Consider the following 23,657-nt stretch of genomic DNA (forward strand, 5'->3'; position numbering starts at 1 on the left):
CTGAAGTCAAATGATACATATTTAAGGAGGTCTGATGGGAGAAGGTCTGTGCAAACGAATGTGGGAGTTATAAGAACTCCACAGTATGTTCCACTTGAATAGAATTGCATTTGTATTTCACAAAAGTCAGTGGAAATCAATACTCTGAGTAATTTTTTGAAAAAATTCAGTTCACATTACCTTTGAAAAACTAATGACCTAATGGACAGCAACCCTCAGATAATGGGACCCACTGCAACAAAGGAGTAGTGATCACATGAATCTTGGCCAACAACAGTTATGGGATTCTAGTTGGAATCCACAGCCAGTATTCCTACATTGCAGAGGGATAGAAGGAGCAACAAGGGGATGATTCCTGGTGATGTTCGGCTAAAAATAATCACTGCATGATGATTTGGGGAGCAATATTCTGTATCTTCATTGTGGTCATGGTTGTACCAATTTCTATATGTGCTAAAACTCACAGAATTGTCAACTGAAAGCCATCAGTTTTACTATATGCAAAGTTTAAAGTAGGAATAGAAAGAGTTATAGTTAAGTGACAGTTTAGACTAGTTCTGTTACATGTCATAGAAGAGTAAGAAGAGGGACTTGATTGATGGATTAACGCATTAATATAAAAGCTAAAAAAAATCACGTAATAAGATATAGTAGAAACAACAATTATATTTTCAAAAAAAGACATTTAAAATGACTAAAAAAATTCAATGTGTGAAGTTATTTGTAAGGATGCCTTATCAGCTTCTCATGAAAGTTGACTCCCGAGCTAGGCATTCAAACCTCTTATAATATACTCCCAACCAACTTTTCAGGCTGCATCTCCCTCTTCAGACCCCAGTCCACAATTTACCCACAATACGGAAATTTCAAAATTTCTAAACACTGAATGTTCTTCTATTACTCATTGTGTGCGAAGCCTGGTCTGAACTGATGCAAGGCTATTTATGTCTTACGTATGTCACTTCACGTGTTTTATTGTAGAAATACTACTTTGTTTGATTACTAGGTGTTGCCCAGAGCGTATAGGGCATGTTTTAATATATAGTATGTGAAACTGCAGTCTCCTTTTATAATCTGAAAAAATCTGAATTCCAAAACATATGTGACCCCAAGGGTTTCTGATAAAGGATATGGGCTGTGTTTTCAAAAGAAATAATCAGAAGACTATTTCTGAACAAAACAGATGGTACCACCTACTACTTCGGAATGTTTCATGTGTTTATGCTTTAGCGCCTTTGCTAATATTATTACTACCTGCATTCTGGATGTACAGTTTTCTTAACTCTGCGTGTGAAAGTCAAGTTTAAATGCCATTGCCTCTGAGCAGACCACCCCAAGCTGAGCTTGCCAACTATTTCTTTTCTGATTGTAACTGTCTTTCATCTTCTTCTAGATTATAATTTTCATGAGGGCACAGACGACTCTGATTAGACATGAAAGACTAGGATGGTTATTACTGCAGCAAGGCTTTCACAAAAGATGTGGAATTATAACAGAGATTGGGATCAGAAAATCTCTGGAGGAGTGGTTAAGATCATGACCATCTAGACAAGGATAGAGGGCAAAGCTCCTGGTTCAAGGCTACAAATACAATGTTGATTGAAGTTGAGGAATTATCATGGGGCTTGGCAGGAATAGGTTGGCATAAACATGGTAGAGGCACCTATACTAAGAAGACTAGCTGCCATGTATTAACCACTAAGTAAGTACCAGAGCCTGTCAACATATTTTAGAGTCTATTTTATTTTATTTTTTATTTTTATTATTTTTAGAGAGGGAGAAGGGGGGCAGAGGGAGAGGGAAAGAAAGAATCTCAAGTAGGCTTCCACACCCAGTGCAGGACCAGACACAGGGCTCAGTCTCATGACCCTGACTCAGAGATCATGACCTGAGCTGAAATCAAGAGTCAGAAGCTCAACCAGCTGAGCCATGCAGGGACTGTAAAGTCATCATTTTTTTAATCCTCGAAATTTTGAATAGTTGCTATTATCTCCATTTCCCAGATGAGGGACTAAAGTTTAGCAAGGGTAAGGCCTTGACCAGTATCACTTAACTAGTAAGAAGCAAAGCTACAGTTTGAACTCTGTATCTCTAACACCCTAGTCTTTATTTATAGCCAACTCTGTGACACAGCCTCTTCAATTGGGGCCAATAGAGGTGGTGGAAATGAGATTTAGATGAGATGAGATAGATACTGGAGTTGGGAACTTGGGACAGGGTTTGGCATGATTTTCAGTGCATGCCATTTTAGCAGTGATGTCTAGTGGCTAATTTTGATCCTACATTTAGGAACACTCAGATTTTCCCTATTAAGCTCTGAAGCATCACCTCTTTCTATATCTTACAGCCTCTTGTCTCTTAGGATGGGTTCTATACCCCTAACTGAGGCAGTAAATACACCCAAGGCTACTCTCTGTATGAAACCATAGAAGAGAAATGAGAAAAGAGGTTAAACCACATATCAAATGGAGACAGAATGCTTCAAAGTCTTGTGATTTTCTCTATGTGTTCTCAGAATATTACCTCTTTTTGAATTCTTGAACTTGACCAGAACCATATCATATTTATTCTTGTTCCCAGTATTGAATAATACAGTGTCTTGATTATGTATAAGGAAATTAATAATTGTTTATGGAATGAATTCCTGCTAATTAGCTGGGACATCTTGATAAGAGCATAGTGTTGTTGACACCTATTTCATGATATCAGGTGGTTTCCTTATGTTCTAGGTTTGGAAGATTTCAGACTAAAGTTTAGCTCTTTATAAATGTTCAAAGAAGAACTAATAAATTTCATATTTCTTTAGTTGGACAAAATGTTGGAAACCACATTAATTTCCCTCAGTATTATTTTATGGTTTCTGTAGCCTGAAGGATTTTTGATGCATTGAATCCAATGGGAGAGCATCCTAATTGTGTCAACAAAAAGCTGCCATTCCATATTCTGTTCAGTTCAGCCTTTCATTCTGAATCCTATCTGTGCAATCAGTAACTTTCACTCGAGGAAAGGAGATTGTAGATGAATTAATGAGAACGGACTTAGCATAGGTCCCCCTCAACAATTTATAGCAAGTAAATTAAAATCACCTGTTGGTCCAGTGTATTAGCATTGCTGGCTCTTTGCTCAAACCCTTCAGGATTAGTTTAAGCTCAGAGGGATAAATAGGCATAAATAAAAATTTATTTTTCCATCTCTTATTCCACAAAGTTATAAAAATAGTTGAGAATTTTTTTTCCTATTATAATAGGAAATTGGCTTTTACTGTTCTTGAGAAGCAGGGAAAAGAAAAACATAAAAGGGTATGAAACTCCTATTACTTCTCCTCTGTAATATGTAGACATATACAAAAATGGGCTGTTCATTATTAATCAGTAAACATTGACAATGGAAATATTTTATTAAGTAACCATATATTTTTTACTCAGTGTTTAGGAGGTTGACTTTAGATGTTATCAGACTTCTACTCCAGGAGCCAGCTAGAGAAAAACCTTGGTTCTCCTCATTGATACACCAACAACTGAGTGAAGATACTTTGGTGATCTCTGAGAAGGGACTTGGGCAGTTGATTCTCCCAGTCTGTTTTTGGAGCACTGAGGACTCTCAGTGCTGCCTGTGGTGATATAATTTATGATCAGAGCATAGATTTCAAGAATAGAAAATTCTTGAATTGTACCTGTTCCCAGTACAATTTATATGTCAGAAATAGTTTGGAATGTTTGTTAAAAGTACAAATGTTGGCACTTCAATCCACACCTAAACCATCAGAGTCTCCATGATTGAGGCCAGTGAACCTATTTTTAATAAGTTTTATAGGTAATTCTGATGAGTAGCCAAGTTTAAGAGTCAATTGCTAGTCTAGGGCATGATCTATTTATTCTGCAAATAGTTATTAAGTTTCTATGTCTAATGGTCAACTGGAGTATGGTTAGTCAACCAATTTGCATATAACCAAAGGATCATTTGCCTGAGTCTCTAATCTGCCCAAGGATCCTGAGTATTTAATATTTAAATAGAATATACTCAAACCCACAGCTTTCCCATCTTGATAAACCTAATATCCCTTATAGTGTCTTTGAGGATTATGGAGGGAAACATTGCCAGTTTCATTTTCGGTGTGTTGTATGCTTGAGGTGTGCAAAATACACACCAGATTTGGTGATTTGGGGGGAACAAAAATGTAAAGTATCTCATTAATAATGCTTTGTATTAATTATATGTTGAAATGCATATTTTAGATTTGTTGGGTTCAGTAAATAAAATGATTTCATCTGTTTCTTTTTTTAATGTGGCCACTAGAAAATTTAAAATTATATGTGTGCCTTGCATTTTATTTCTGCTGGGTAGCACTGCTCTGTACTTTAGAGGACTGAAGCCACAGGAAATCAGATAGAGCATTCAATTTCTTTTAGTCACTATTTAGAATCTTCCTTCCTCCATCTTCAAAGGATTATTTTTTTTAACCATTTTTTGAGTATCACCTATTTGCCAGGGTACTTTATAAATGCTATTTCTAATTGTCATAACAAGCCTCACACAGATGTTATACTGATTTTCTAGAGGAAAAAATGATTGCTTGCAAAGAGTAACTATACTGCTTAAGAGCTACTAATTATGGTGTATTTACTACATGCCAGGCATTATATGTATTATATGAAAGTATGTACTATGCCAATTTTGCTCATGAGCAGAATGAAGTTTAAAGAGGTCAGGCAGGGACACCTCGGTGGCTCAGCGATTGAGCATCTGCCTTTGGCCCAGGGTGTGATCCTGGAGTCCCAAGATCGAGTCCCACATCAGGCTCCCTGCATGAGGCCTGCTTCTCTCTCTGCCTGTGTCTCTGCCTCTCTGTGTGTCTCTCATGAATAAATAAATAAAATCTTAAAAAAAAAAAGAGGTCAGGCAATTTGTCCAAGCCCTGTACTAGGCTCCAACTGGGGCTGATTCCAGAGTCCTTACTCCTTCCACCACCTACATTAATAAGCAAGTCTATATTGTTTTCTGAACAGTATTATTGAATAAGCTGCGATACAAGGAGATAAAGTGACTGGCTTTTATTTTATCAAATATGTGGTTATCCTTGGTTAGGCAGTGCTTGAGGTGGAATCATATGCCCCACTTTCACTACTCATCACGTAGCATGTGCCATTGGAGACCCCAAACAACTTTTTTTGCCTTAGCATTCCCCTTGTCTGAAGTAAATTCAGATGAAAGGCTTATTCTGGCCTCACCCTCATCCTTCACCCCAGGGCAGCTGTTGCAGGTGTTCAGCCATTCTGGAACATGGTACCGTTCTGTGCTGGCAATAGCAGCCATAGGGAAAACTGCACCTATTCGTAAACTAGCATGACTAACTAGCATCCTTTAGATGATGAGTAATCCAGAGCCAATTACTTGCACGAGTTATCTACCCTGGGGGCCTCTGGGTAATGGTGGTTTGTGCACCTGTGCTTGAGCTTGCAGAAGGTGAAGACAACAGGAAAGTGGCCTGCCAGCTGATCTGGATAGGCCAGTCAAGGAATCATAAAATTGATCAGTAAAAAAAAAAAAAAAAAAAAAAAAAAAAAAAGCCTCTTCAGTGTGGAACCAAGTGTGTGCAGCCTATCATTCCAAAAAAATGTACAGAATACGAAGAGAATGAGTAATAGCACATGTTACATGAATATCTGCCATTAGCTAGCCTTTGTGCCAAATGCTTTACAGGTCTTACCTCTATTCCTCACCGAACCTGAAAACCTAAGTGCTACTATCTGTAGGTGAGGAAAGTAGGATTTGTAGACTGAAGACACCAGAGAGCCTCAGAATGGAGTTTGCAGCCTATTTTGGCCTTGTGGAACTGTTTTTGTTTTTACAATGCAATTGACTTTACCAAAAAGGGAAACTTTGGAGAAGTAGCAATTTTAATGGATGTTTATTGTTTCTATCTTTGCTTTTGGAAGCATAATTCCATGGTTACAATTATCTAAAAGTCAGAGAGCAAGCTACCTGAGTTGCTTTGTGGCTATGAAACAAGCTTCAAAGAAAATCTAGTTTATTTCCCCCTCTGTATTAAATTGTGATATTTATATTTCATGCATCTTAAATGTATAACAAGTGAAAAAATTAAATCTCCGTCCCCCATTCCCACCCACTTTAGTTTTTTTATGCAAGTATATATCCTACTAAAAGGATATTGACTTTTACTAAATTTTTGAGTTTTTAAGTAGGAGGAAATTGGCAAGTCAAAGAAAAACTTGGGGGACACTGTTTAGAATAAAATGAATATAAGGAGTTAAATAATAACATTCCTAAAATAGCATTGATAAGTAGCCACAAGATAAATTGAAGACAGATTGTTACATTTTAAAATAGGAGGCTATTCCACAGATAGCATCAAACTAAGCAACTTTAAAAAATATGAAACTCACAAATGTTGAAATACTGCAGTAAAATTACATTTGGGAATTCAAAATAAATCCTTTGGCAGATAACTAAACCCCAAAAGTGGCAATTACAACATATGAAGAACAAATGTGGGCCTTACTATGTTTTTAATACACCATAAATTAAATTATTTCTAATGTGAGTTGTTTAATACTATAAAATTTGCTTTTCCTAAGGGTTGGAAAATGTAGTTAGCATTGTACACATGTAAATATTATTTACTATAAAGGAGGAGACTTCAGAGCCAAGTTGCTGAGGTTTCTAGAAGGGTTATGTTATATCAGCAGAAATAAAATCTCCATTTATCTGCCACTGCAGAGGCCTGGTTTTGAACCCTTACTCTTATACTTTCTGGCTGAATCATCAGTGACACATCACTTAACCTCTCCGTACCTTAATTTTTTGAAATGAAAAATGGGTATAGTACAACAACCTTATCATCAGTAGGATTAAGTGAAATAACGTAAATGAAACTCCCAACAAACAGTAGAAATGGGAAAATAGGAATATTAGTTTTTCTTTGTTTTTGATCAATTTACGTAGGAAAGTAAATTAATAAGGAAGTTAAATTTTCTAAAATGATCTTCTTATATTTCCTGTTATGAATAAATTCCTGGAGTAATTTAAGATATACAGTCTGATTGGGAATATTCACTATTTAAAAGACTTCTAGAATTTTTCTCCTAAAAGTAATATCTAGGGACATTTAATGTTCTTGCCAACTGATTGTCAAATCAATTATATAGTGGTCTGTATCTGTATAAAAACGCTTCATGGTTTTAACTCGTATTCTTTAATCAATCATGTATTTATAGCTTATTCCATAACTAAATTATAAGCTGCTCAAGGTCAGGGATTTCTCCTACTATTCTCTTATAAGTGCTTGGTTTACAAGCAAACTCATTAATTATTTCTGCTAGGAGAATAAAAGTAAAGATATGTGTCTTGGACACATGTTTAAAACCCTTTTCTAAAGAAAATCTTTAAATGTTTACTTCTCTTTAATAAATCTCCACTGCTCATGAAATCGAGTACCAGCCTGATTGAAGACCATCTGGAATATGGATCCATAGTGGCCTTTCACACACTCTGTTTCGCAATTCCTATAAACAAGTTCCTATTTGCTTACAGAGAAAACCTCATACTGTTCAAATACTATGTTCCACTACTTCATTCCATTCTTTGCTCAGACTCCTCCTTTTCAGGAAGTATCCTATCCTATTGCTTGCTACCTATTGAAATCCTGTCTCTTTCTTCCAAGCACATCCCAAATTTGGATATTGTCTTCTCTATTTCTATTCTCTGAAACCTTTACCCATTTTGGCTCTATCTTTCCTACAGAACTCATAGATCACAGAAGTCTGTAACAGACCTTAGAGATAATTATTATGCAATTTGCATCCTTAGCTGTCTGCAAACATCTCTGTCATAATGCTTATCAGATGGTATTGAACCTCTTTTCTGGCTTTCCAGTACATCCACTAGTTGAAGGGTTCCTGGATGTCTTCCATTCCTGTATACACATAGCCTCTCAAAGTGCCTGGCAAATAGAAGATACTCAATAAATGACTATGGAGTCAATGAATGTCTCATCTGATTATTGAATAACTCAAAATCAACTTCTTATAAACATGCCTCACTTAAATAGAATTAAATGTAAAATGTCTCACTCTAGGTGTGTGTGTTTTGTAAAACTGCAAAAAATTCTTTTGTTGTTATTTTTTTTTTGATTCTCTTAAAAAATCAAAGACATTGTAGCTAATTACCCCATAAGCCTACCTTTTTCCCTTAGCAATTTTTGCCCTTGCATCTATCAGTGGGTGCCCCCAAAAAATGTATGTGGGTGAATGGGTGGGAGGAAGCTTACACTTGGAAGAACATCATCAGAAGTAATATAACCAGTCAAAAATCACTACTTATACATGCCTAGGAAAGTAAAATGAAAAGAAGAAAATTCTCTTCTACAGAAACATAAAAAGTATCAGTCCATATACTCTCAATTTTCTAACAATAAAGAGATTCTACTTTGTCATAAGAAAATTGCAAGGCTTTTGTTTTGTTTTAAGAGGCGATTAGCAAGAAGAATCTAGAATACCTGATAGTTGACTGAATATTAGGAGACAATACAGTATACAGAAGAATCTAGAATGAATCTCAGTAATCATCAGTTAACAGATATGTAGATTCCTATTTAATTATGTTTTCAGTTTTAGGTCAGATCTGATAAATAATAGTGAAAGGGAATAGAGGGGAAGGGAGAAGAAATGGGTAGGAAATATCAGAAAGGGAGACAGAACATGGAAGACTCCTAACTCTGGGAAATGAACTAGGGGTGGTGGAAGGGGAGGAGGGCAAGGGGGTGGGGGTGACTAGGTGGCGGGCACTGAGCACTTGACAGGATGAGCACTGGGTGTTATTCTGTATGTTGGCAAATTGAATACCAATAAAAAATAAATTTATTAAATAATAATAAATGATATTCAAATTTGCGGTATTTTATCTGTTTAAGAAGGATTTCATTTTGAATTTCTGTGCAATATTTTATTGATGTGAATTATATTCTTTAGTGATAAGTATTAAAGCAAATTTAATGTTATACAATAGGTATATTTCTGTGTTAAAATATTTTTACAAATAAAATCACTTTAATGTGAATAAGAAAACTAATTCTGGGAAAGAAAACTTATGAAGTATTTTGTAATATTAATAGTGAACACTTTTACTTATCTGTAAAGCAAATTTAGGTTTTCAATTATTGTAATTTACTCCAAAATGAGACTCTAAGTGTGGTAAAATTAGATTCTATTTGAAATTATTTTATTTTGCTGATATAATTCATTATGAAAAGAGGGAGAACATTTCTTACATAATCAACACAATTTCTAAAAGCTGAATTTTCAATACTGTGGTTAATTTTTTATTCTGTCTTCTGGTAAGTTCTCTGCCTACTACTACCTACTATTGCAATTTCTTGGTTCCTCTTCCCAATATCCACTCTTCTGAACTGTGGTCTAAAATGAAAAGGTATAAATTGTCAATTTCATCATAGAACTTCCATCAACGTTTTTTGAAGAATATAGCTATTGTCATTGTGTCACACAATTGACATGGAAACTAGAAATTAAGGAAAAAAAGACATAGTCCTTGCTTCTTGAAGGAATAAATAAAAATAGACATGATATGTCAGATGGTAAAAATAAGTGCTGCAGTGAAATCAAAAATAGGATGAAAGGTATGAGGCTTGCTGGTGTGGTTGAGGATTGTTTTTTGTGTAGGGAGGGCAAAAAAGCCTCACTGAAAAGGTGACATTTGAGCAGAAACCTGGAAGAAATTAAGGAACAAGCCATGTAGGCATCTGGAGAAAAGAGTTTCACATGAGGGATTAACAAGAGCTCTTGATGCAAGAGCATATTTGGAGGTTCTTGTTCACAGATTTGGAATCAGGGTGTACAGCTGGAGTGGACTGAGTAGAAGAGTGGGAGATGAGATTAGAAAAAGTGAGCCATGTGACCAGAACATGCAGGGTCTGGTTGGCTTATTTAATGACTGACTTTTTGTCATGGTCTCTGAGTATGAGCAGAGAAGGGCCATGATCTGACCCACATTTTACACGAGTTTCTCTGCCTGCTTCTTTCAGAATGGATTGTTTGGGGGAGCAAATATGGAAATAGGGAAAGCAATTAAGAAGCTATTTCAATAATCCTGCTGAGTGAGAGATAATGATGGCTCAGATCAAGGTGATGGAAATAGCAGTAGTAAGAAATATCTGCATACATTTTGAGAGTAGGATCAATAAGATTTGATAAACTAAAGATGAGGAAAATCAGACTCCTCTTTGGCCTGAGAAATTGAAAGAATGGACTTTCCATTTGCTGAGAAGATTAGGAAAGAGGAAAGGCTTGTTTGATGGTGGGGGGCAATGATAAGAATTGAGCATTCATTTTTGGATATGTTTAGCTTGAGATTCCAATTAGATTTCCAGCTAGAAATGTCAAGTAAGCAATTAAATATATGGATTGGAGTCTAGAGGGGAGGTCTGAGCTGGAAACATATATTTGAGAGATACCAGTATGAAGATGGACTTAAAGTCATAAAACTAGAACAGATTATTGAGTGACCAGTTGATCAAGAAGTGATAAAAGAATGAAAATTTCAACTGGCTTTCTAATGCTTAGAGGGCAGCCAGGGAGGATGATGTTCTGGCAACCAAGTAAAGAAAGTGTTTCCAAAAAAGGCAACAGTAAGAGAGTGTGCCAAGTGCTGTTGAGTAAGATAAGAATAGAGTATTGATTATTGATTATAGCAGTGGGGATTAATTTTTGACCTTGACAACAGCTACTTTTGTGGAGTGGTAAGAATGATTGGAATGAATTTCAAATCGAAAGGAAGGAGTGTGTTAGAGATGGAGAGTATAAGCAACTCTTTTGAGGAAATTCCTAAAGTGAAGCAGAAAAATGAGAAAGTTAAATGGATATTTTTAGTGGGAGAGATTATTATATGTTTGTTGATGAAAATGATCCTACAGAAAGAGGACCATTGATGAATCTGGAGTGAAAAGAGAATTGTTGGAGTAATGTACTTGAGTAGGCAAGAAGTGAGGTTGTACCATAAAGGAGGAACCAGAGGGTTTGCCTTTGACAAGGTTGTGAGGAGATCATCAACAATAACAAGAGAGAAGACTGAGTGTATGGGTATAAATGCTGATTGTTTGGCAGACATGACAATGGAAAGTTATGAGATTGGAAACAAGGCTATCAGCACAAAGTAAGACCTGAGAGGGAAGTGTTGTAGATTAAGGAGAGAGCTGAACCTCTGTCATCTAGGAGGAAATGAGGTGGAATAGACTAGGGAAATGATTTAGGATTTCTAGGCAGCATTGTGGGCCTGATAATTTGCATCAATAACAGCTTTCTTTTTACCAAAATCCATGTTCTCTTCTCCAGGTTACACAAAGGACATTTTCCAACCTCCTTTAAAATTAAGGGTGGCTTGATGGCTGGAATGTGAGTGAAAGTGAAGAATTCCACTTCCAGGCCCAGCTTCAACAGGCCTCCCATGAGCATTCCATTTTTCCCCCCTTCTGGCTACCAGAATGGAGATAAACCCCAGGATGATCTTAGAAGGCCACAGATTGAAGAGAGCAAAACCTTTATAAGCCTGGAACCCTAAATGGAGAGTAGGCTTGTACCACTGACCTGTTCCCTTGACTAGTATTGATACATGAATGAAAAACCAACTTCTGCTGTGCTTGTGACATTATATATTTGGGGGGTGGTGTAGAGTGGGAAGTAAGTGGTAAGAAGGTTCGTGTCCTAGAGCAGCTAACTAATTGACCTTTATTATGTTTGATTCTTTCACTGTTTCTATGTTTTATTCGATTTTTAAAATTCTTTTCTTTAGCTTCCTTACTGACTAATTTCTAAAACTGCATCAAAAATTTACTGAAAGACTAAATAACTGAAAATGTTGTTGGGATGCCTAGGTGGTTCAGTGGTTGAGTGTCTGCCTTCGGCTCAGGGCATGATCCCGGAATTCTGGGATTGAGTCTCATATCCAGCTCCCTGCAGGGAGCCTGCTTCTCCCTCTGCCTGTGTCTCTGCCTTTCTTGGAGTGTCTCTCATGAATAAATAAGTAAAATCTTTTTGAAAAAATGAAAGAAAATGTTGTAAAAGTGTTTATAAATAAGAACAATGCAAAGAACATATTGCATTTTATTATTTTATATTTTATATGTACTTATATTTTATATATTTGTTTGTTTATATTTATGTTAGTTACCATAATAAAATACTACAAACTGAATGGTTTAAATAGCAGTTTTATTATCTTATAGTTTCAGAGGCTAGAAGTCTGAGATGAGGGTCTCAACAGAGTTGGTTCCTTCTGAGGGCCATGGAAAGAATCTGTTGCATTTCTCTCTGCTTCCAGGGTTTCCTGGCAATCTTTGGCATTCTTTGGCTTACAGACACATCACTCTAATCTCTACTTTTATCTTCACATAGTGTTTTTGTGTTTGTCTCTATATTCAAACTTGTCCATTTTATGAGGATAACAGTCATACTGGATTAGGGCCTATGCTAATGATTTCATCCTAAATTGATTACCTCTCTAAAGATCCTGTCTTCAGATAAGATTGCACTCTAATGTGCTTAGAGTTCCTATTCCAAAGTATACTTTTGGGGGAAACACAATTCAACCCATAATAATGAGAGCCCCATATACAAGGAGATCCAATAGCAGAAGGGAGGGAGCATGGGCTCTTGAATCTCACGGAATTAGGTTGGAATCCCAGCCCTACAACTCCCTCTCCATGTTACTGAATCTCAGGTATTTCAACTCTCTGAGCCACAGCATCTATTTTTGTAAAAGCAGGGTAGGGACAACAACTTTATTAGGTTTTTATAAGGGTTAAACAAAATATTAGGCACTTATTAAGCACTCAGTGGCTATTACTCAGATAACTATTACTCAAATAATTATGATACATCTCACAACAAATAATTGTTATGATCCAAATATGCATTACAACACTCTGCTGTTGCTATGGAAATATTATAAGGTTAAGGAACGATCTTAGTATATCCTCAAAAGAAAATCCAGATAACCTAAGCTATCTTAATTTAATTACTATTAATGTCATTGTTTCAATGTAATCTTGACTATGGGATTCACAATCTCAATGCATCCTTTATTAATTGACACCTGTACTTGAATGCTTGTCCTTAGCTGAGTTTTATTTGATACGAAATGATAGATATACCATGGGATTAGCTACTTACTTCAAAGTCATGTTCTTTCGTGATTTGGGTGTTGAAATGAATCAGTTGTTTGCAGTTGAAAAGCTAATGAACTACTCACAGGACTGAAAAGCTCCCCAAAAGTTTAGGTTTCTGAAAGTGCCTGTGCATCAGAGGGACACACAACCAGTTCTCTTTCAGCTGTCACATTGTCCTTGAAATAGAGTGCTACCAGATTTCACTGTATAAACGCATGATTCTTTGATACTCAACCATTCTCTATTCAATCTCTTCCCAGAACAGTAGCTTTAAAAGCATGTACATTCTTCTCTTTTTTCCTTTTTTTTTTTTTTTTTTTTAATAACTTGTAAGGTTTATTAGTTTTCCCACCAGGATGAACTGAGCAGGAGACAGCTGCTGGCCTAATAGCAGGAACAGCTGGTTGTATTATTTCTTCAGTTACTGCATATACCTGTGTCTGTTCACCTACAACCCAACAAGTTTGATCCTTAGCCACAAATGCTAAATCAGAAACTGAATCAATGGAAAAGCAAAAGAAATGAAAGGAAAAATGAAGTCTCTCAACTTGGAAATGGATGTGGGTAAGAGGAAATGGTGAAGTTTAGAAAGCAATTGTAATATCAAATGAACCAGGATATGATCATCAAGAGAAGCAAACAGAAAAGTGCCAGACAGTTAAAGGCAAACGAAGAGTGTTGTCAGACATCTTACACTGCCTTTTGTCCAAGTGGATTAACGCATTGGCATACTATAGCCCCTGGCAGAATTTTTTCCACTTAAATTTTTCACCTGTCACTATACAATTTGTTTCAGAGCTAGCCTTTGGAATTAACTTAAAATGGATTCTGGGGCTTCCAGTAAGGGACAAAAGAGGAAAAAAAAAACCCCAGCTGACATGAAAGTCATCACAAATCATTCACGGCTGTAACTGTACTGCCTATGTCCCTCTTTTCTATTTACCAAGCTGAGTGCTAAGTACATCCATGTCCACTCTACACATTTTCTTTATAAGGACCATAAAACCCTTGTTGAGCTATTAGCACCTGCTACAACTAGGCTTTCATTAAGGAAAATAGATACAGTATCTGGAGATGTCAGTCATAAAACTCCATTCAGAGTACAAACAGTGCTTAAAAACAGCAGAAGGACAGCAAAAAGAGAAGATGGGGTATGGCCATTAGGCTGGAGTTGGAGGGGGAGAAGCAGAAGGGAACTGAAGCAGAAAATTAAATGGTCTGATACTGACTTTGAATAATAGCTCTTGGGTGACCCTGAATCTTACAACTGGAAGTGTGCACATATTAAAATTCTCCAGTTGTGATCAGTTTTCAGTGTGCAAGATATTTCCCCCTCTAAATGTGCTGTTAGGTGAGTGGGAAGAAGCCAGTCATTTAAAAAACTCTTGGACGCTCTGCATCCATTTTACATCCATGTGAAATCTAGTGATTTCCTCTCCTTTCATTAAGTCCTCCAGAAACATTGGCCCTCATGTGGGTCCTTCACTCATCAGAATCTAATTATTGCCATCCATTTGGGTACTGCTGCTCAGCTCTAGCACTCAGAGATCACCACAGGGGAAATCAGGCCTGTGGAGGTATTTGTTAGCACCACCAGATACATCTCCACATAGAGGCTATTGCCCCCCACCCTCCCATCCCCATTTTTATTAACTCTTCTTTTCTTTCAAAACTGCCCACCCTTTTCCATCTTCAGTTATTTTTACCAATGATATGCCACAAAGCAAACTCCATCTTAATTGCTGAACCTTAGTATTTAGGCTTTGATGTCTTACAGTTACCTAATTCCACTAATGGTAGCATTAAGATAAAAGCCCACAGTGACTCTGACTTTTCTAATATTTTAGATGTAGGTATCTTTTGGTTATTATTTTTCTATCTAGAGAAAGACTTTTTTTTCCTGAAATCTGAGGAGAGAAAATATACCTTCATAGAGAAATACAGGTAGAAGGACCCTGAGGTGGATTTTTGCTTTTACCTTTTTTGGGGCAATACAGTCAACACTGTACTATTAACATCTAGTCCAAGTTATTTCTTTATTTTTCTTTATTTTTTAGTACGTTATTTCTTAGGAACTAGAGATGCTATGTGTAAAACAACCAGCTTGAAAAATTGCTTTATTTTAGCAATTTTCAAATATTTATCTCTTCCTGTTTGATTATGCAGAATGCAAAGAAAGTGATATTTTCTGTCTATTGAGGTTTCGATATAAATAAGAAAAGACTAAACAATTCAATTATAATATCCAAAAGAAAAATATATATCTTTTTAACTTCCAAGAAGCCCAACTTATGCCTTTCTACTTCTCCTGTCTTCTTTCCTATGTTAGGTCCAGAACCACTTACCTATATGCCATTCTGTCCTTCACAGACAGAATTCTAGGTCATGGAAATAGTGAATAGGTCTCATAGCCCCTTTACAAGCCCTGGTTCTTTTGTCCCTGAGTGGGTTTAATTAATACCCACGGTATTGGTTTTCTACTGCTGCTGTAACAAATTACCACAAAACTTTAGAAGCTTAAAACAACAAAAATTTATTATCTTACAGATCTGGAGGTTAAAAGTCCAGCATGGGTCTCTCTGGGCTAGAATCCAAGTGTCAGCAGGGTTGCATTCATTTTTGGAGGCTCTAGGGGAGAATCTGTTTCATTCTTTTTTTTTTTTTTTTTTAACTTCTAGAGACTGTTCACATTCCTTGGTTCATGAACCCCTTTCATTTTCAAAGCCAGCAATGGTCAATCAAGTCTTTATCTGATTCTGACATTTCTGCCTCAGTCTTCCCTAATTAAAGCTGCTTGTGATTACATTGTGTACGCTCAGATAATTCAGTAAAATCTCTATCTGGCCAGCTGATTAGCAAACATAACACCATCTGCAAACTTATTTTTTCCTTGTCATATTGCATAACATATTTACAAATCCCAAGGATTAAGATGTGGATATTTGGAAGGCCATTGTTCAGCCTACCACACCCACCCTCTTAGAGAGATGAGATTAACTCTTGAGATTATCCTAGAAATTTCCACTTACATGAACCTGAGGACTACTTGAAGTTAACTATTTTTTAAAAAATTATTTTATTTGTTTTATAGAGAAAGAGAGCATGAGCAGGGGAGGGCCAGAGGGAGAAGGAGAGAGAGTAGACCTTCCATTGAAGCCGAGGCTGAATCTCAGGACCCTGAGATCATGACTTGAGTCAAAATCAAGAGTTGGATGCTTAATCGATTGAGCCACCCAGGTGCCCCAAGAAGTTAACTGTTATTCAAAATTTATCTTCAGTGCAATATAAATTTATAAGTAACTCCTGCTTTAGTTTCCTGTTTTTAATGATGTGTCATAATTTTGGATTGGAGAGACTCACTGCAGTATAAAGAAAGGAATATGACCATTGGGATCAAAAAGGCCAGTATTTAAATCCCAACTTCATAACTCATTGACTCTCTGTTTCCTCATTTTTACAATGGGGACAAAGAGGTCTATCTTGAGTGCTGTGAAGAGGATATAATTGATGCAAGCAAAAATATGCGAAGTGTAATATTTGTACAAATAGTGATAGACTGTATAACTCCCATGAGAAGACCTGACCCATGGTAGCTTTGCTCTCCTTAGTGCTCTGTATAAAGAGTGACACTGAAGCATCACCACTTCTGGAGGTCAAATCTGATCAGGGACTCTCTGGACTCATGAAACACAAATTTTGGGTCTGGATTCCTACAAAATCCTAGGGCCAGTTCCAGTCTATGGTCTCAATTGGTCTTGGTGAGATTGTCATGGAGCTCAGATTTGGCTAGTATGGTAAAGTTGTGATTTGCCCCATATTGCATGACAGCTGGTTCAATCCCCAGCAGTGATTTCAGTCAGGGAGCGTTCAGCCCTTTGAAATTGATAATTTGCTGCTCCTACTGATTTCTTTTTCTCTTATCCTCATTTATATTCCACTGTTAAATGTGGCATGGGGACAAATTATTTTGGCTGTGATACCTAGAAGAAGGGCACATATAATGTTGTATTATTCAAATTAATATAGATTATATCATAAAGCATGGAATATATAATTCTATACATGATATGTTATTTAACCCATATTTTAGATACACAAACTGTATACTAGACCAAGGATGATAATAATAATAATAATAATAATAAGCTATCATATTCTGCTAAAAATAATTGCATACCATGGTAAACAGAATAATGCTCACCAAAAGATGTCCATATCTTAATCTTTGGAACCTACAAATGTCACTTTATGTGGCAAAAGAGAACTAGGTTGCTGATTCAATTGAGGTGTTGGTCAGCTGACCTTGATATGGGGACATATCTTGTGTTAGCTGAGTTATCTTAGGTTAGCTGAGTGGGCCCAGTCTGATCCCATAACCCCTTAAACGTGGGAAAAAATGAAATAAGCTGGAAAAAAGGATTCAAATAGATGGTCATGTGAGAGGGACTGGGCCTGTTTTGTTGACTTTCAGAATGATCTTTCATGAGCCCAAGAATAGAGATTCTAGAAGCTGGAAAGGACAATAAAATAGATTATCTCCTAGAGGCTCCAGAAAGGAACAATTCTGACAGTACCTTGATCTTTGCCCAGTGAGATCTGTTTTGGACTTCTAACCTACAGAACTATAAAATAAATCATTTGCATTATTTTAAGCCACTAAATTTGTGACTATTTGTTATAGGAACTATGGAAAACCAATACAGATACTTCATAGATAATTTGTCGTTAAGTAACCTAACCAACTTATTACGTGGTAATAACTTTAAAAATATGTTCCATGTTAATGTCTTATTACATGCTATGCACCCTTTATTTTCTTTAATAATTTTCTTCCAAAATTATATGCTTCATAGATAAGGTTCTCATAAAATCAAACATAACAGATTGAGTGAGGTATGATAGAAGATTTTAAAGGAGATTTCAAAGCAAGTGTATGAAAGTACAGGGCATTGCTATTACATAATCGTTTGCAAAGAATTTTCTTTCAGATGCTATAACAACTGAAACATGACAAACCCATTTGACCAGGACAAATGATGTTCATGTTTTTTAGATGGGGAGGAAAAAAAAATACCAATTTACTTTTACTTATTTTTTTAAAAAGATTTTATTTATTTATTCATGAGAGACACACAGAGAGAGAGGCAGAGATATAGGCGGAGGGAGAAGCAGGCCCCATGCAGGGAGCCCAACGTGGGACTCGATCCCAGGTCTCCAGGATCACACCCTGGGCTGAAGGCAGTACTAAACCGCTGAGCCACCGAGACTGCCCCCAATTTACCTTTAAAAGCCATTTACTGTTTGAATCTACAGCAAACACCTAGAGTGTAAGCTATTAAAATTTTTAAGTTTTAGAACTCTACAAGCTTTCCTGAAAGCCCAGAATACTGCCTCATATGTCCTCCTGTCATTCTGAGGTAGGAAGGTAGTGTTTTCTGATGATTACATCATTTCACTAATCATTCTGACGACTCTGCCAAGTAGACGGAAACTATTTTGGAAAAGTCACGAATCTTTCTCCCACTGAAAAGGCAACGGTGGCAGAACCAGGACTGTATGTATCATTTCAGATGATTGTGGAGGGCTGCCTAGGGTGGAAGGGGAGCGAGTGTCTGCAAGCTCTGAGGCTCACATTTCCTGCTTTCCCTAACTGCAGCATTTCTTCTGTGAAACGCATTCTTTCTCCAAGCCCTCATGTAACAGTCAGATGGTTGTCCCCTTCCCTTTTACTTTCCACTTCAAAAAAGACAAATAAGGACATGGAAGAAACGTAAGTGAGAAATACTTCAAAGTCAGTTTTCTGCTTGTCATGGCCTAAACTCGTCTCTCCACTCCTGAGACAGACTTGCTGGAAGACTGAGGTTTGACTTAACACTTAAGAATGTTCCAGAAGTGTGCTTTGTAGCAATGCCCCTGAAGAAAATGAATGCTTACTCCGTGAGCTGCTGTGAAGCAAGGCAATGCACACAGAGAGGCATCGTTCATCTTCTTCTGGCTCCAGGGGCCTCTCCCACCAGCCTGTTTGACATATAAAATTTCCACCTCACTTGGTGGTAAAGTTGCCTGCTGCTGTCTCCATATAGGGAAAAGTGCCAGAGTTCTGTAAAGGTGACGAAGCTGTTACTTCTGTAAAAGATAGGTGCAGAGAATGGTGTAGGAAGAGGAGACAAAAGGTAAAGTTGGAATGAGTGCAAGATGGGCAAAGAACTGAAATCTTATCTCAAGAGAAGTCATCGTGTAATCTTGTAGATTTTAGGGACAATGCTTTAAAATATTCAATAATTGAGTTACCCCATAACAACCCACTTCCTACAAAAAGACTGTGCTATAATTTCTGTTTGTACACAGACAATATATACAGCTTGCTCTCTGCCTGAGGTGCCCTTCCTCATGTATATACATGTATGAACATTTTTATTCGGTACAATTATTTTTTATCATTATGATCGTTGAACACAGGTTCAGGTGAAAGGCACTTACTGCCCCTGAAATACTGAATGCATAATTTAAAATCCCTCTTTCACAGGATCTTGAAATCTTCAAAGCCCTGTCACCTCTCTGACCACCGTCTGTGAACTAGGGCTACCCATATGGCTGCAGGACAATGCTAGTTTACACCATTAAGACTTGTGTTCGTTTCCTGGATCTGTCACCTCAAGGATATCCCTTTCTCTTCTCTAAATCTTGATTTTTCCCATCTGTAAAAATGGTGGTTATAATTGGCAGGGTTCCTATGAGAATTAAATCAGGTGACACATAGCAAAATGCCTAGCATAATCCCAGGATTTAGATGCTCTCTGCTATGTGAGTTTTACACCTTTCTGCTTTGCTGACATTCTCCTTCTTTGTTACAATTATCTTGTTCTTCCCTTTGTCATCTCTTCTTCATTATCAACCCCACCCTCCCCCAGCCAACAGCATTTCACCTTGTAGCTTGATTTCTGAAGGCCTTGCCAAGCTTAAGCTGGCAGGCTTCTGTGTGACCGGGTAAAGAGCTGTTCCATCTATCGATTGTTCACTTGGGAATAGCTCACATGATGGACACTGCTGTAGTTCTAAATGTGGGTTACCACAGAATCACTTTAGTCTTTGCTTGCCTGTCATTATTTGTGCATAATTGCCTAAAATAGAGAAGCAGCAATAAATAACCAGAAATTTCTACCACTGTGTTTCTGAAAGGACTTGATAGTATCAATGAAAGCACATGATATAAGTCTCAAGAGGATCATATGGAGACCTATTCAGTTATCAAGTTAAATCATGAAGTATTTATTGACTGCCTAATGTGTGCTAAAACTCAGAGATAAGGTGACGAGTAAAATGGACACAATCTTAAAATTTAGAGAAGCCTAAAGAGTTTATACCAAAAGATAATGTTGATATATATCTTTCTGTGCTTCAAAAAATTTTTAATTAAAAGATTATTTTTAACTGTAGAATACACATAATATTTACCATTTTAACCAATTTAAGTGTACAATTCAGGGGAAATAAGTACATTTATATTATTGTACAACCATCACTGACATCCATCCCCAGTATTCTCTTCCATCTTGCAAAATTCAAACTTTATACACGTTAAACAATAAATCCCCATCTCCCTCTCCCCTCAGCTGCTGGAAAACACTGTTCTACTTCTTGTCTGTATGAATTTGGCCACTCTAGGTACCCCACATAAGTGGAATCATATAATATTTGCCCTTTGGTAACTTGTTTATTTTGTTTAGCATGATGTCTTTAGGGTTCATCCATGTTGTAACATGTATCACAATTTCTTTACTTTTTAAAGTTGAATAATATTTCACTGTGTGTGTGTGTGTATATATATATATTATACATATATATATATAAGAAGAGGAGAGAAAATGTGTATATATACACACACATATTTCACTATGTGTGTGTGTATACACACACACACACACATACATATATTCACATTTTGTTTATTCATTTCCCCATTGATGAAAAGTTGGGTTGCTGCCACTTTTAGCTACGGTGAATGATTTTTCTATGAACATGAATGTGCAAATATCTCTTACACACTCTGCTTTCGGTACCTTTGGGTATACACCTAGAAGTAGGAATGCATATTTATTCTTCATTTAAGTTTTTAAAAGCTGACAAACTCTTTACCGTAGCTGTAGCCCTATCTTACATTCCTTTCAACCTTGCACAAGGATTCCAATTTCTCCATATCCTTGCCAACATTTATTTTATTTTATTTTATTTATTTTATTTTATTTTATTTATTTTATTTTATTTATTTTATCTTATTTTCTTATTTTTTTAATAGTAGCCACCCTAATAAGTGTGAGAGGATGTCCAATTGTCATTTTGGTTTCCATTTGCATCATAATTAGTGACATTGAACATCTTTTCATGTGCTCATTGACCATTTGTACATCTTCTTTAGGGAAATATGCATTCAAGTCCTCTGTTTTTTTTTAAATTTTTTATTTATTTATGATAGTCACAGAGAGAGAGAGAGAGACAGAGACACAGGCAGAGAAGGAAGCAGGCTTCATGCACCGGGAGCCAGATGTGGGATTCCATCCCGGATCTCCAGGATCGCACCCTGGGCCAAAGGCAGGCGCCAAACTGCTGCGCCACCCAGGGATCCCAGTCCTCTGTTTTTTAAAATAGGGTTGGGATTTTGTTGTTGTTGAGTTGTGCTGTTGATATATTTTTAAGATGAAGAGGACAGAATATGATCATTATGAGAATGCCTTTTATATGCTGCTGTTTTAAAAGTTCTAATAATTACAAAAATATTATGGTCCAGATAAATACCACCTAATTCTTTTTTATTTTATCTTTAGTAATATGATTTTAATAGCTAAGTCAAAACTAGGCCATCAGTGGGATTTGCCTCATATTACATACATTATCTGGTCCCAAAAGTTATGGTTTGTCAGAAAGAAGCCATCTGTACCATTCCGTATTCACTCTCTTAGCTTTTTGTAAAGAAGTAAATCCTCTGGAGATAAAATTTCACATGCTTACTCATTGCATTAATGAAAAATAAAGTTCTGAAATGTTTGAGGGTGGATTTAAACTTTTTTTTCTTTCTTTTCTTTCTTTCTTTTTTTTTTTATTATTTATTGGAAGACTTTAAAATGATGCCAAGGAATAAATTACAGACACAAGATCCTTCAGGCCACTGGGCTACTTTTAACAAATAACACTGTTTAGATGTATTAGTAAACATTATTTTTAATCTTCTATTTTGTGATATGTCAACATAAATTAAACCAAGTTTTCAATGTATCCCAAAGCATATGTCAGACATGTAGATAACATATATTCTAAGACACCATTCTACCTTATATAAATATATTTGATGCTATTTTCTTGCTCACAGTAGAATAAAATGTTAATAATTTGACAAGTCCCGGCAATTTTACTATCCATTTCTTCCTGGTTCTATATAACATTTAGTGAGCACTAAACCCTAAAAGATTCAGGCAATTCAGTTTGAATAACCACTTAAAAGTACATATGCTTACTCAAAATAACTGAGCTACTTGATTCTGCAAAATGAAGTTGAAAAATCCCTGAAGAACAGACTCTTATGAAATAGGAGGTTGCAAACTGACTTTCATTTATATCCCTGGATATTTATTCCAAGAAAATTACATTCACCTGCATATTTCTTTACATAAATATTTTCTATTTTTAAGAAATGGCTAGAAACTCACTCGGGGTAATTCGAGTGCCAATTCGCCTAGATTCTAAGAGATTAACTTTTAGATTCTATTCCATCATTTGGTTAAATTCCATCATTTGTCTGAATTCCTCTCTCAGTTCATATACACATTGTAAAATTAGTTTAAAAATCTTATAGTAAATACTTAATATAAAATAATTTATTTGGATGTACTTAGTATACAATAAAACAATCTATGATAATATATAATGATCAAGTATCCTACTTTCTAAATGCACTGAAACATATTTATTGAATGAATGATATTTTGAACATTGTCTGAGGTGCAGCATAAGCTCTGGTCAACAAGACATAAATGGACCATGTCCTCATGAAGACTGCAGTGGAAAGGAAAGACCATAAGTGAACGAAACGGCAAACAAGCAAAGTACTACACAAATATATTTTGGTAAGTGTCACAAACAATATGCAGAGATGGGGAATAGTGTTGGTGGAGCAAAAATTAGAAAGGACATCTCTGGTTTTCAGCTGAGATGTGAAGAACAAGATAAGAAGGCATCAGACATATGAAACCGTGTGTGTGTGTGTGTGTGTGTGTGTGTGTGTGTGTGTGTGTGTTGAAGGCAAAAGTTTAGGTAGTTGGTTGTAGTTTTTCAGAGAAAAAGCAAGGAATCAATAGAGAGTCAGATAGGAAAGATACCAAGATAATTCAAACACAGAAGGAAAGGGTAGAAGAAAAGTAATGAAAGGGGAGTTTGAGATGTGGATCATGAAAAGATGAGGCAAATTCAT

At 36.3% G+C, this 23,657-nt stretch overlaps 1 long non-coding RNA gene across 1 annotated transcript in view; it reads left to right on the forward strand.

The window, feature by feature from the left end:
* The window catches only part of LOC119874301, a 51,298-nt gene that overhangs the window by 26,866 nt on the left and 775 nt on the right, over positions 1–23,657 (forward strand). The window contains exon 4 of the long non-coding RNA XR_005367456.1: positions 23,195–23,313. This is a non-coding gene — a long non-coding RNA (uncharacterized LOC119874301). The remainder of the gene's footprint in view (positions 1–23,194; positions 23,314–23,657) is intronic.

Source organism: Canis lupus, chromosome 12 (assembly GCF_011100685.1).
Source record: "Canis lupus familiaris isolate Mischka breed German Shepherd chromosome 12, alternate assembly UU_Cfam_GSD_1.0, whole genome shotgun sequence".
NCBI classification, from domain to species: Eukaryota; Metazoa; Chordata; class Mammalia; order Carnivora; family Canidae; genus Canis; species Canis lupus.